This window comes from Pectinophora gossypiella, chromosome 10 (genome assembly GCF_024362695.1).
Source record: "Pectinophora gossypiella chromosome 10, ilPecGoss1.1, whole genome shotgun sequence".
Taxonomy (NCBI): domain Eukaryota; kingdom Metazoa; phylum Arthropoda; class Insecta; order Lepidoptera; family Gelechiidae; genus Pectinophora; species Pectinophora gossypiella.
The window spans coordinates 13,141,829-13,155,282 of NC_065413.1; the positions used below are offsets into that span (position 1 = coordinate 13,141,829).

General features: G+C 33.2%; 1 long non-coding RNA gene across 2 annotated transcripts; it reads right to left on the reverse strand.

The window, feature by feature from the left end:
- Positions 1-208: 208 nt before the first annotated feature.
- LOC126370170 (uncharacterized) lies at positions 209-12,279 on the reverse strand. Of its 2 annotated transcripts, XR_007566819.1 has the most exons (3): positions 10,808-12,279; positions 3,283-4,014; positions 209-1,362 (listed from the first exon to the last, which is right to left on the reverse strand). It is a non-coding gene; the product is annotated as an uncharacterized LOC126370170 (long non-coding RNA). The 2 variants fall into 2 exon arrangements; XR_007566818.1 differs by lacking the exons at positions 209-1,362; positions 3,283-4,014 and adding an exon at positions 8,306-9,927.
- Positions 12,280-13,454: the final 1,175 nt, after the last annotated feature.

The window sequence follows — 13,454 nt, forward strand, 5'->3', positions numbered from 1 at the left end:
GGGCCAAAAATAATAAGTAATTTTTGGAGTCCGTAATAAAAATATATTATGTATATTGTGTATGTATTGTAGTCCGTATTTCGAATTAAATTATTTCGATTTATATTAATGCAAAAGTATAAGTATGTACAGTCATGAGCAATATAATGTACCCACTTTAGAATTCTGTGTCACTAACATATTTGACATTTAGTGAGACTTACAATTAGTCAAAAAAGTTAATGTGACATGGTACCAAAGTATATACATATTAATGCTCGTGCGTGACCGTACGCTAGTTCGACAACTCAGTGCTGTTTATTTTCGAACTAGCGTACTTGTATTGATTCGAAATTCAGTAACGGACTCCAAAAATTACTCTGTAAATGAATTTAGAATTGCTTTAATTCAATTTATGTTAGTGCAAAAGTATAAGTACGTACGCTAGTTTTAAAATATAATGACATTATTATAATTAAATGATTTTCATATACTGTTTGTATATATTGTTCACGATTAGATACTATAGATCTTATGTTAATTATGTGTGTAAATCGCGATAGTTCAAAACAATATCATGGATACTTTATAGACGAGAGGTTGATGATCTACCAGCTGATGTACATAACTATCATAAGACTTCAATACCAAATGTGGGTGTATTGAGATTTTTATATACTTTATTGCACCAATAATGGACTTGCACCAATAAATTATCTTAAGTGCAGTTTTCACTAACACAGTTGGCGCGACTGTTATAGTCAGCGATGCGGCTCACCACTCACGTTGGTCTAACAGAAAGCTCGGTGAAGTGTGGGTACTTAGTTCATCTTATGATGGATGTACCTCTGACTATCCCATTCGGATATAGTCGTGCGCTTATGTTTTCATCATCATCATCATTAATTTAAGAGACACGCTCTTGTCGGTGTAGCATTCTCCATGCTACTATTTTAGGGAAAAATAGGGCAGTGCTGGCTTCTTGTCTTCGACAGTACTTTGTCGGACGCGAGTGGGATGGCGCCCGGAGTAGCTTACTTCAAAGCCATACTAGGACTCCTGTCCTCTGCCTCTGAATATATATATGTCTTATGTTTTATTTCACTAAAAACGAACTTTACCAAAGACCAAACTTCGTCGGTCTCCCTTGCTTTTTCCTCACCATCAAGGGCTGCATGCCAGCAGCAATACACTTTTTGAACCTACAAGCTTTGCACCAAGCCCGGGATTCCACGGTGATACTACACACACCCCTAACACCATTACAAATGTAAGTATCTTGTTTATTCATCTGAAGGGTTCTCTTGAAGAATAATTTGCAAGATTCACAAGTCCTTGTCCCGTAATGTATACCAGATACGACGTCACCGCAAACCGGACATCCTGTTGATTACAAATTAAATTAAAAATAGAATTGTTGTTCTAAACTACGAATAAATATATTTATTTATTTAAGTTCTGAAAGAAATAAAAATACGCGCCTAATAATTTCAGCTTCTGAATGTTTGTTTCTAAATTTTGGAATTGGATTTGAAAGGTATGGTAACAGCTGATAATTCGAGAATTTTACACAGGGAATTAGTCGAGAATAAAATTGTTAGTGTTATACTAAAACTAAAGTACATACGAGTATTCCAAACTTTCAAAATGGATTACTAAAAGATAAATAAAAGGTAAGTGTTGACCAAATTTAGAAGTAAGTAGGGTACAATTTTATAAAATTCTCCTTTATTGAAAATTAGGACTTTAGGATCAATAAGTAAAAGTAAGTAAGTAAGTGAGTAATCGTTACGTGAGCCATGTCAGGGGCCTTTGGCGGCTCAATTATAACCCTGACACCAGGGTTGATGAGGTTGGTATTCTACCTCACAACCCACACGATAAGAAGAAGAAGAGGACTTTAGGATCTCAGACTAAACACTAATTATTTCAAATTAAGTATATTTAAATAAACACAACACATGAAATGGATATATAATTGAAACATTGATTACATTCATAAGGTATATATATATATTATTATATATTAAGTGTATATATTATATTATAGTACTTATTTATTTCTAAAATGTTATGGTATTCAATAAAATGTATAAATGTATTTTAAAAAAAATAAGTTTAAAGGATGTTTAATTTTAGGTATTTCTACCCTTCTGTCAAATTTGTATGTATATTCTATGTCCAATAAAAATATTTTTAAAGTAATTCAGAGACACCGTAATGGTATTCAATGTAAAACATTATTTATGTTAAATACAGTAAAACATTGTTATAAAAAAGCTAGCATGATTATAACACAATGGGTACGAGAGCCACGCCAAATAAAATTTAATACTCTATTAAATACATATTCTATAATAAATTAGAAAAAAAAACTGTTTGACACTGGCAAGTTATACCCCATTACAAAGCTAGTAATAAAATTTGAATATGGAACACTTTTCAAATATAATTTAGAACGAATCTAAATCATATTATATATCTAAATTATATTATATTCAAATATAATTTAGAACGAATCTGGCAGGAATTTATTTGGATTCATTCCAAAACAGATCAAGTAAGTAAACCCGGGACACTTCATGCAAAACTTCTCGTTTTACAGACACTACACATTGACGTTATACGATTGAAAACTAAAGTATGACCGAGGGGTAGTTGTAATATTTTTTTAATTGCATCCCATATTGTTAAGCATTACTTAATAAGTTTTCAATTTACTTTCTTACTTACTTAATTTACTTTCAAAGTCTAAAAACGTTTCTAAGCAATCATAGTTGCTTCACTGTTTAACTGGACAATATTATTATTTCCTACTTATTTGCTATCAGACATTAACGGCAGTGTAGTAATGTTAAACCTAGGTCGAAGACAAATTATAAAATACACTTTATTGCACACAAATTCACAAAAACATTTACAGGATAAACTTATTCTAAGGTGGGCAAAGGCGGCCTTATCGCTAAGAGCGACAGACAACCTTCGGCAAAGGATATGGTACATTTGTACAGCTGCAGTGTAGCGCGCAGATACGTAAAATAAAACAATAGACACATTTTATATATACATACACAATTATATATACTAAATATATATATATTAAACACATACTATAGATAAATACATACAATGGTACATATAAGTAAAATAAAATATTAGTTGCAAGACGATGATTTAGCCAAGAAACAATAGTGAAGTTTAGTTTTGAATATAGCTAATTACTTCGATTGTCTGATATCAGAAGGCAAATCATTCCACAAGTGCGTGGAATTTAAGGTAAAAGACACTTTGTAGTAACCAGACCTTGAGAAAGGAGCCTTCAGCATATTGTCCGTCCGCGAATGAAGTTCACGAGAACAGTCGCTACCCAAGAACTGGACGTTCCTTTAAGTAAGTTTAAAAGTTTATATTATTCTCATATTATTTTTCTTTATAACTTCAATAAGTAGGTATGTCTTATTTATCTAAAGCTTGGTGTGTATGAAGCTTTAGATGGTGCCAAAACAGCGCGGTTTATACGCCTTTTTCACGGGGTCCACTTACCCGAAGATTTGACAGGTCCGGATTTTTACACGACTGTCTGACCTTTCAACCCGCGAAGGGAAAACCAGCCCAATATAAATCAGGTCACATACCTCCGAAAAACATTTCTCGGGAATGGGGAAAATAATTAAAAATACAGATTCAAATAATACAACCATAAACCATATAACGGCTACACATCACAGTACTGTAGAAACTAAATATCCTCCCATTTTAAAATACCACGCGTGTAAAATTGCGATCGACCCCCTATTTCCTTTCTTTGTCGTACCAAATTTGTATTCATCCCAGCTCTAAGGCACTTATTAAATCTACAATATTTACATTTGTACCTAGTTTTAGGGTTGATGTCACATTTCATAGAGTAGGTACAGCTATATGTATTAGACTTTCCGAGTGCAATGGTCCGTTTGAAGAAATGCTTGCACGATTCGCATGTGTGTATACCGTAGTGAAATCCGTTTGTCACATCGCCGCATATTGGACACAAATCTGAAAAAAAATAGGACTTTTAAAAAAACTTGCATAGACATATATAAACCGTATAAATAGGTACTTAAGATCGTACTTTAGAATCGTGTTCACGCGTGTTCGTGTATATGCGAGATATAGTCTGGAAATGGCTTTCAGGTGGACTTCTTCTGGTTTCAACAAGTATTTCGACATCTACTAGGTTAGTTTCATATTAGCGGGAGGCTTGACAGAGCACGGGCACATCTTGCACGATCTTCGACAGAGTAGGACTATCTTCTAAACATTAAATTTAATGTAATTAAATTACCTATACAAAAAATAAATAAAAAAAAACAAAAGCAACATAATTCAAAAAGTTCATTGGCTGTTTTTCTAGGGTTAAAAATTATTCGATGGCGCCTTTTTCAAAATGAATTAAAAGTATAAAAATACTAAGTCTCAAATATTATAACCTAACATTACCAATTCCAAACTCAAAAGGTACAAAATAGGCTGCCGGGACCATATACACGCTATCTACTAGGGTAAAAAAGCTAGTCCGATTAAATAGTCTGAAAAAAAAAACAATCTCAGTTACTTTTCAAACCGAACTAATAGGATTTACCTTTATAAACAGGTAGTAAAATAAGTAGAATATGGCTATGTAATATTTATTAAAATTGATCGCCTATAATTCACAAAAAAAACATTGACATCACAGTTTATCTACTTCTAATACACACATCTGCCGGGTCTGCATGACAACCGAGCCGCACGCGGCGCAGTTATGTCGAGCGCTTGGACCAATAAACGATAAGAATGTTATCTACGTAGATGGACGTCAAACGGCTATTGGTCGAAGCGCTCAATATAATTCGCGACGCGGTTGTTATGCAGACCCGGCTGTAATACAGTAATGACAAAGCAACATAAATTGTATATTTTTAAATACAACATGTCAATACCTAAGTATAGAGCTAACTTTGGCTAATTTAAATGTTTGGTGAGTCTGTCTCGCGAAATGTCAATTTTAGAGTTGACATTTGCATCCAAAAGCAAAATACTGAAATATGATTATTATAATTGTTTAAGTAAATAAAAAAATTCAAATGTTCGTTATATTTCCCATTGACACTTTATCGACAATAATAACAAATTAACAATCGCCATCGACTCGCAAAGAAGAGAAGACAAATTAACAAGTATCGATTAATAAAAATAAATGCTTCTCGATATTTATGAGCGAAGTAAGTACGTACCTGTACTATGAATGGGAATTGCTTAGGTTTAACACTCTCTACATTATTACTCAAAAAAAAAAAACTATGAATCCTATCGTGAGATCTCAGTTACATTATCACCGCTAATAAACCTTTCTTATTCAAGGAAACAATCGAGATTCCTCTCTAAAAAAAACAACAATAAATATCACAACCAAATAATAATTAAGCAAAATTCACAGCTACCATTTGACTAAAAACACAACCTATAATTACTACAATAACTTTAAAAAGGATAAAATGACAGAACACTTTATCGATATGAAAACTTGAAAAGCATAGTGCGGAATAAGTATGTCTCATAGACAAGGTTTAAGACAAGTCCCGTTATGGGCTTTATAGTTGTCTTTACCAACCAAAATTCGAATTATGACGAAGAGAACATACCTACCGACTAACTACTTTATCAAGTAACTCCACTAAGGTCTGACAAAGTGTTCTCCCAACCTAGTAAATAGGTAATTTTTAAAATTGTGACTAGGCTTAAAAACGATGGAGAATATCGAAAAACTATGTCCAAGAATCTTCGTCCTTAGAATTTATACCAAAAAGTCAACTACATCTACCCTTAAAGCCTTACTCACACATGTATGCATATACAAGATAAATATAATTTATGTAATATGATACCGGATATGTCAAAGAATATTGCTTTTAAATATATACACTTAAACGGTAAGACATACTATTGCTTGGCATGGCAGTGACTTTGTATGTGCATATTTTAGAAATCTGACTTAATAAAATATTCCAATTAGTTTATGAAACTGGAGATATTATTTTAAAAACTAGGGCACACGTTTTAAGTATATTATCATCATCTCCTTAGAATTATCCCGTTTTGCAAAGGGTCCGCTAACCTAACCTGAAGATTTGACAGGTCCGGTTTTTTACAGAAGCGACTGCCTGACCTTCCAACCCGCGAAGGGAAAACAAGTCCAATACATACCTCCGAAAATGCATTTCTCGGGAATGTGGATTTTAATTAAATTTTAAGTATTTTATATGTGGTTATAAAATCACTATTTTATACGTCAATCCGTTACTATAAATATTCGTAAATGTCCACTAATGATATTTAAATAGATATTTTAAAAGCATACATCGCCCACATCTAACTAAGGGACAGACAAGGGTCCAGCCCAATAAATAAATCAATACCATGATGACCCATGGTCAAATATATTAATCAATATCTGTTCAAGCGGATCAAACTGAATTTTACTTTTGTGTCATCATCATCATCAGCCCATTAACGTCCCCACTGCTGGGGCACGGGCCTTCCCTATGGATGGGTAGGGAGATCGGGCCTTAAAACATCACGCGGACCCAGTGCGGATTGATGGTTATTAACGACTGCTAATGCAGCCGGGACCAACGGCTTAACGTGCCTTCCGAAGCACGGAGGAGCTCGAGATGAAAACTTTTTTTTGTGGTCATCCATCCAATGACCGGCCTTTGCGAAAGTTGCCTTAATTCAACAATCGCAGACCGAGCGCGTTAACCGCTGCGCCACCGAGCTCCTCTTTTGTGTGACAACTCTAAATACAATAGAGTTAAAAAAACAATATAGTTGTAAAAGAGACTTTCAAACTAATGTCCACGCTACTGAAGAAGTCCCGCGGCCGCCGCGGCACTGGCGTCGCAGTATCTGCATAGAATTATTACAACTTGTCATTCAATTCTATTGAAATCCGCGGGACTTCCTTTGTGGCGCGTATTCTAAATTAAAATGAACGTCGGTCCACCTAAATCGACCTAAGCAAACCTACAAATACTTTTTCCACCTCTATTACTCTGGAAAAAAATCCCTAACAGATTTATATAAAAGTCTTTCAGAAAACGACCCGAAGTCTATGACAGCTTTCCCTCTATTTATTAGAAGTTCCGACGCGTCGTGGTTATGTGTTCCTTTGACCTCAATAATATGGGCTCCAGCAGTTTTCACCACAGCTTTGCAGCATTTGTAGGAGTGTGTGGAACAAGTCCACCGAACGACGCCGTTTCTAAATGAATGTTTGCAGTAGGTGTATTTGTTAAATACTATCAAAGGCTTCCCTCGTAAGGACTGTATGAAGAATGCACGTCCTGAAATTTGTAAACATTATTAGTTTGATTAAATAGGTGTAAAAATGGAACTAAGTGGCATGCTTCTAAAGTACAAAGTCTACACTTAGGTAAGTATCAAAGTTAAACACTTGAATAGTGCGTAAAAGTATACGCATCGATCCGCTTTCAAAAGAAAAATCCACGATATAGTGTATTCCTCGTTCATAAAAAATAGTACATATACAGGGTGTTAGTGACATCGTAACGAAAACTTTTATGGATGATTCAGACCATGATTCTGAGTTAATATCAAGTGGAATTTTCCGTCGCAAAAGTATGGATAGGAAAATAATTAAAAAAAAAACACAAAAAAAACACGAATTTTGGACAGGAAATTCCACTTGATATCAACTCAGAATCATGGTCTGAATCATCCCCCTCAATATTCGTTACGGTGTCACTAACACCCATACCTACTTGTATGGCTACCGTATGTACCTGGACGGGGTGTAAGTGACATCGTAACGAATACTGAGGGGGATGATTCAGCTGATTATTCTGAGTTAATATCAAGTGGAATTTTCCGTCGCAAAATTATAGAATTGAAAATCCACTTGATATCGACTCAGAATCATGGTCTGACTCATCCCTTAAAGTTTTCGTTACGATGTCACTAACACCCTTTATAGTTACCATAAGTGCGATTCGAACCCTCAGAAGATAGGGTAACAACGGCGGAATTTGGTAACAAGTAATGTTGGTGTAAAAAGATAATTTTAAACAAAAGTAGGTAGTGAGGAGAATAAAAAACGCTTTTTATTTTATTATTTTATATTTTGTACAAAAAATAAGAACCGAGGAAGACAAAACTATCATAGGTAAGTGTAATATATAATACTGAAAATATTTGTTTTCATTGTGCGAACTACTTTAACAGACAATAGAGGCAAGAGCTACAAAAATATAAGAGATCACGTCTTTATATCACAAAATTAGCACCAATATAAATATGACAACAAATACTTACAGAGATGAAAAAATAATCACCACATAAAAATACTTATTTCAATCGACATCAAATCTCATGTGTAAGAATAAGTGTAATTGTTAAGGCGACACTAATATATATTGCCTCGAATTTGCTTCTAATATTACAAAATATAAAATCTGACTCTTAAATATCAAGCACTTTCAAACCGAGACCAAAATCACTGGCCGCATGAAAGTTCGTCATTTCATGGTGTCATGCATTAGTAATAAGAAAAAAGAATTGAAGTAAAAAAATCTCCGTTAAATATTATGTATAAAGCCTTTTTAATGCATTTCGTTCGTTTAATACCCTACTTGTACTTGAAATTGATGCGAAAATCAATTGATGTCAGACAAAAAACTCAGTTGGGGGGTGGTTGTGAACATTTTTTGCGTACACCAACTTATCCATTTCAGTGTAGACTTTTGCAGAGCATCCTACACTTGAATGTGTGTAGCAAATCCAACAACATCTACCTTCCTCCTTTTGTTCTCTCGTGAACGTAAAATCTCCGAACTTCAACAATTTTTCACCATCACGCGAAGTCATGAATTTTACTGGAAAAAAATATGAGTGTAAGAATTCTTTATATACAAACATGGATTCAAAAGCAATAGAAAAATAACGAACTGGCTAGAAAGACGTTAGTATATTCTGAGGGCCTATTTCACAACTTGCTGAAAATTTTTAGTCTTTTGAAAACAGTGGTATTTCTGAAGCAAGTAGGAAAACAGACCCTTAAGTCGAAGCTATATTGCAAGAATATAAAGGGTTAAGCAATAGCGGCGAAGTAAAAACAGGAAAAAAGATTGTATAAAACATTTCACACCTTTTTAATGAACCTATTTATATTATGCAGACAAACACTCTCTGTTAAAAAGTTAAAGTAGGTCCCAATATGAATAAAACAAACAAAGTAGTAATAGCAAAAATATATTTTCATAGACAACCGTTGTGTATATTTAAAAAAATAGACTATTAATTTTTTAACATTGTTTTAAGTTTACGGGGTTATTATCATAATTAAAACACATAATAACGGGTTCTCGGGGGGTTGTTCGGGTGATCATGGCACTTGCAACAGTGTCGAAATATCGGGAGTAACCCTGCTTTAAACGCGGTAAGAACCCTTTATTACGTGTTTTTATTATTATTATTTTTCTTTACAAACTTTGCAGGTCATTGTATAAATCCTTATTACTTCTTTAGAAACATTGCAATATTTAGTTTTAATTTCCTTATCCATAGTATTAAGGTCAGCATGATTAAAAAGTAAATGCATAGTGTGTAATACTCCAAATAGTTCATCAGTAGCTACATAAAATTTAACATTATTACTCTCATTTTTAGGTACTATAAGTTTTTCCTTACCATTAAGTTCTAAAATATCATAACTGTTTAACATTTTGTAATCATCAAAGTCTTTATAACGTTTATTTTTAATGTCTTTAACTTCTTTTATAAAGTCCTCATATCTATCTCTGTCCATAAAATACACACTATTGTTTTTCTTTCGCTGCATTAGATTATTAAGCTTCTCATTAAATTCCTTCTTCATAGGTCCAATGTAACTTTCGGAGAATACTTTGAGTCCTGAAATAAATTAAGTGTACATTTCACAATCAAAAGTAACACAAACTTTTTCAAATTATAATATTATTTTAAATTTTAAGTTATTGAAAATAAAACAACTGAACAAATGTATTTAGGCATTTATTTTAAATTAAGTAAAGAAATTAACAAATAAATTAGTTTTTTTAATTGCAAGTAAGTAAATATTTTATAAAAGTAAGATAAAATAGTATTGATGGTAAAATGAAAACAAAATAGAAAGAACTTACTTATCATTTTAGTTTCATACAAAAAAAAACATTCTAATGTAAAAAACTTTAGTAAAATATTGCACTTATTAGAAAATATATATCAAAAATCAGAATAAACATTGCTGTTTAGTTGAGTTCTGCCATCCCTAATAATATGTAAGATTTCCATTCAATCCAATTATGTCTTACTAAATATCAAGGGACCAGAATTTAAAGAACAGAAAAATGAAACATGTGAAACACGTTACTTACCCTCAAACGATCCACATCAAAAAAATTAAAGACATTAGTTATTATAACAACATTTATAATTATAATTATAGCAACAGCGAGGACAACAAGTGTCTTAAGAAAATTTCTATAATAAACCTATCTATTTTAAAATTATTATTTTTTGCTTTGATAGACCTCTCAATTATTGAAAACTCTAGTAGGTACTTACATTTTTCTTACTACAAATCTTACAAGATATTAGAATTAAATACTGTATTATTAAACCAGTACTCTAAATATATAGCATACCTGCTATATGGGTACTACTCTTTAGGATGTATATATAAATTTAATTTTAAAGAACATTTTATATTTATTTGTAAACTTTAAAATTGACATAACTTCTCTTAAGTCTAAGGCAGTGTCAGAGTACTTACACTGTTATAAACTTGGTATTTTTAATCTGCATAACATTATCCACGGTAGGTACAGTCTTGGTACTTTAAACACTTTCACAAAATCAACAATAACTTCTAACATTTTAGAAATTCATTGTTTGAGGTTATGTTATGAACTTGTATTTAAGATTGTACTTAGGTCACAAAACATTTTATAACTAACTTTAAGAGTTATTATTACTCCTTTAACAACGAGTAAATAAATAGCTTCAAATTATATTAAAAATAAATACTGAAAACACTACCAAGTCAGCTGTGTATCAAGAAGTAAAACGCAAACGTCAAACGACTCGCTTTTTTCACAATATTTTAGACGCATTTAGAAAGTAAGTAAGAGGATTTCAGCAGTTTTCTAAATAACGCTGTCTTTTTAATACAAACTGTTATAAGTTTTTTATAAGTATTGTATTTTATTTATGGAACTTGTATGGAGAGATGAAACTCACACTCGTTATCCCTAATAGGGTGGGCAGGGACAAAAGCTTATTAGTTAGGAGCGGGAATTCACGATGGACGGATTTCGATGACATAATATTCTATTGATGCTGCGCTGTTACCATAGCATCGAGCGAACTTAACTAGGTAATTTTAATTTAGTTTGCCGGTTCGGTGGTTAGAGCGTTAGGCTCACTATCTGGAGGTCGGGGTTCGATTCCCGATGGGGACATTGTCGAAATCACTTTGTGAGACTGTCCTTTGTTTGGTAAGGACTTTACAGACTTGAATCACCTGATTGTCTGAAAAAATAAGTTGATTCCGTGCTTCGGAGGGCACGTTAAGCCGGTTGGAGGAGGTATTTTTACGGTTAATAGCCTTGGTCCCGGCTATTAACCGTAAAAATACCTCCTCCAACCCGCAGTGGAGCAGCGTGGTGGAGTATGCTCCATACCCTTTCCGGTTGATTGAGGGGAGGCCTGTGCCCAGCAGTGGGACGTATATAGGCTATTTTTGTTATGTTATGTTATTTTGCCGGTTCTAAAACTCGCTTCTTCTTTTCTTATCCTATAATTAGTGCAGTTGAACAAAAATTTTATTTTTACAAGTATTTGTCGTAATCGCCAAAGTTAATATATGCAGGCAAATGATTGTGATCCCTGTTGTACCTTGTAATCTTATTCTGGTTGTTCAGCATAACGCTAGCGGGGCAGCCTAAGGACTTCCTCTTTGAACAATACCAACATCTTGAGTTCCAGCTGTTAGAAAACGTAAAATTCTGAAACACCATTACAGTCTTCCCCTTTGTTGTTTGGACGATCGAAAAATCGCTACCTGAAAGATTAAAAACGTAAATAATCTTACACCGTAGTATTCTATTGCTATTTATAATCCCAGCCTTACTTTTATATCGATGGTTTAAAAGGCATAGATATCTACTAACGAAGAACTTTCCAGAACTTTTCCATGTTCCCAAAAAAAATGGATGGCACTGTAGAATGTTGCCTTCCTTTAACCTTATTTAAAGCTCATGTGAAACTTACTTTATGTAGAAGATTAATGACTACCTAAATGATAAAAATGTCTGGTATTGAATCTGTTCCTCTAGTTATTAAATAACTTGTAATGTATACCCTCATTGGTTTTTAAAAGATTTGTGTTGCTGTTGCAGTTTCTTGTCATTTCTTCTCCTCAACCATAACACCTTGCGAAATGACGTAACTTCAATAATGTTATATTGACCTTCAACAAGTTTATCCATGATAATTATGTTGTTGTGTTGTTGTTGTTGTTGTTGTTATGTTGATTCTGATTTCTGATGGATAACAAACATATATGCACCTTTTATCTTTGTTTTAGGATATAAATGATGGTCTTTGTTATTACACCCAAGCACAACGCAATGACATCTTCCACCAATTATTATTCTGATCAAAATAAAGAGAAGCAATATAGGTACCAACATAATTCTATACATAATCTGACCCGTCTCGGGTGAATAGGCATCTTCTGGGTAAGCTCGCTCCACCGTCGACCCCTTCTTTACCTCGTGGAAGAATGGGGTCAAGAGCAAACCCATCTTAATTTAAAAAAAATGTCATGCCGAGGTGTCAATCTGGGAAATCGCGATCGTATGTATGTATGTTGGTAAGTACTTATGTTTACTTATGTACAATATGGTAACATTTAAAAAGACCAACAAATCCAATTTAAATAAAATGTATTATTACAAGATATTCAAGGAAAATAAACAATAGTTTCACACAATTTTTGTGAAGAAAATGTTAATGAATAAGTAGTTAACCTCTCATATGCCGAGATACCAGACACAATAGATTTTACATTGTGTCTGGTCGAGATCCGCGTTCCGGCGTTCGAAAGATTAAAGCAGCTTAATTAAAGTGATTCTGAGAATTTGTAAACTACTTTACATTACTTTAACAAGAAAAGTCTTATCATTGCATTACAATTTAATCATTATCATCTGATCCTGAATCTGAATAATCATTCACAATGTTTTCTTGGTCACTGGATTGCTACATTTTTGTACATACACCATATTTAAAAAGGGCGGCAAGTCCATCTTTTTGGCTATAGAAATAGAGATTTGTCATTGACTTAAAAGTTTGTTTAATGGACTCGATCGCAGTGATTCATCCGTTTTAGGTTCCTTTTTATGCAAGCCTTATTT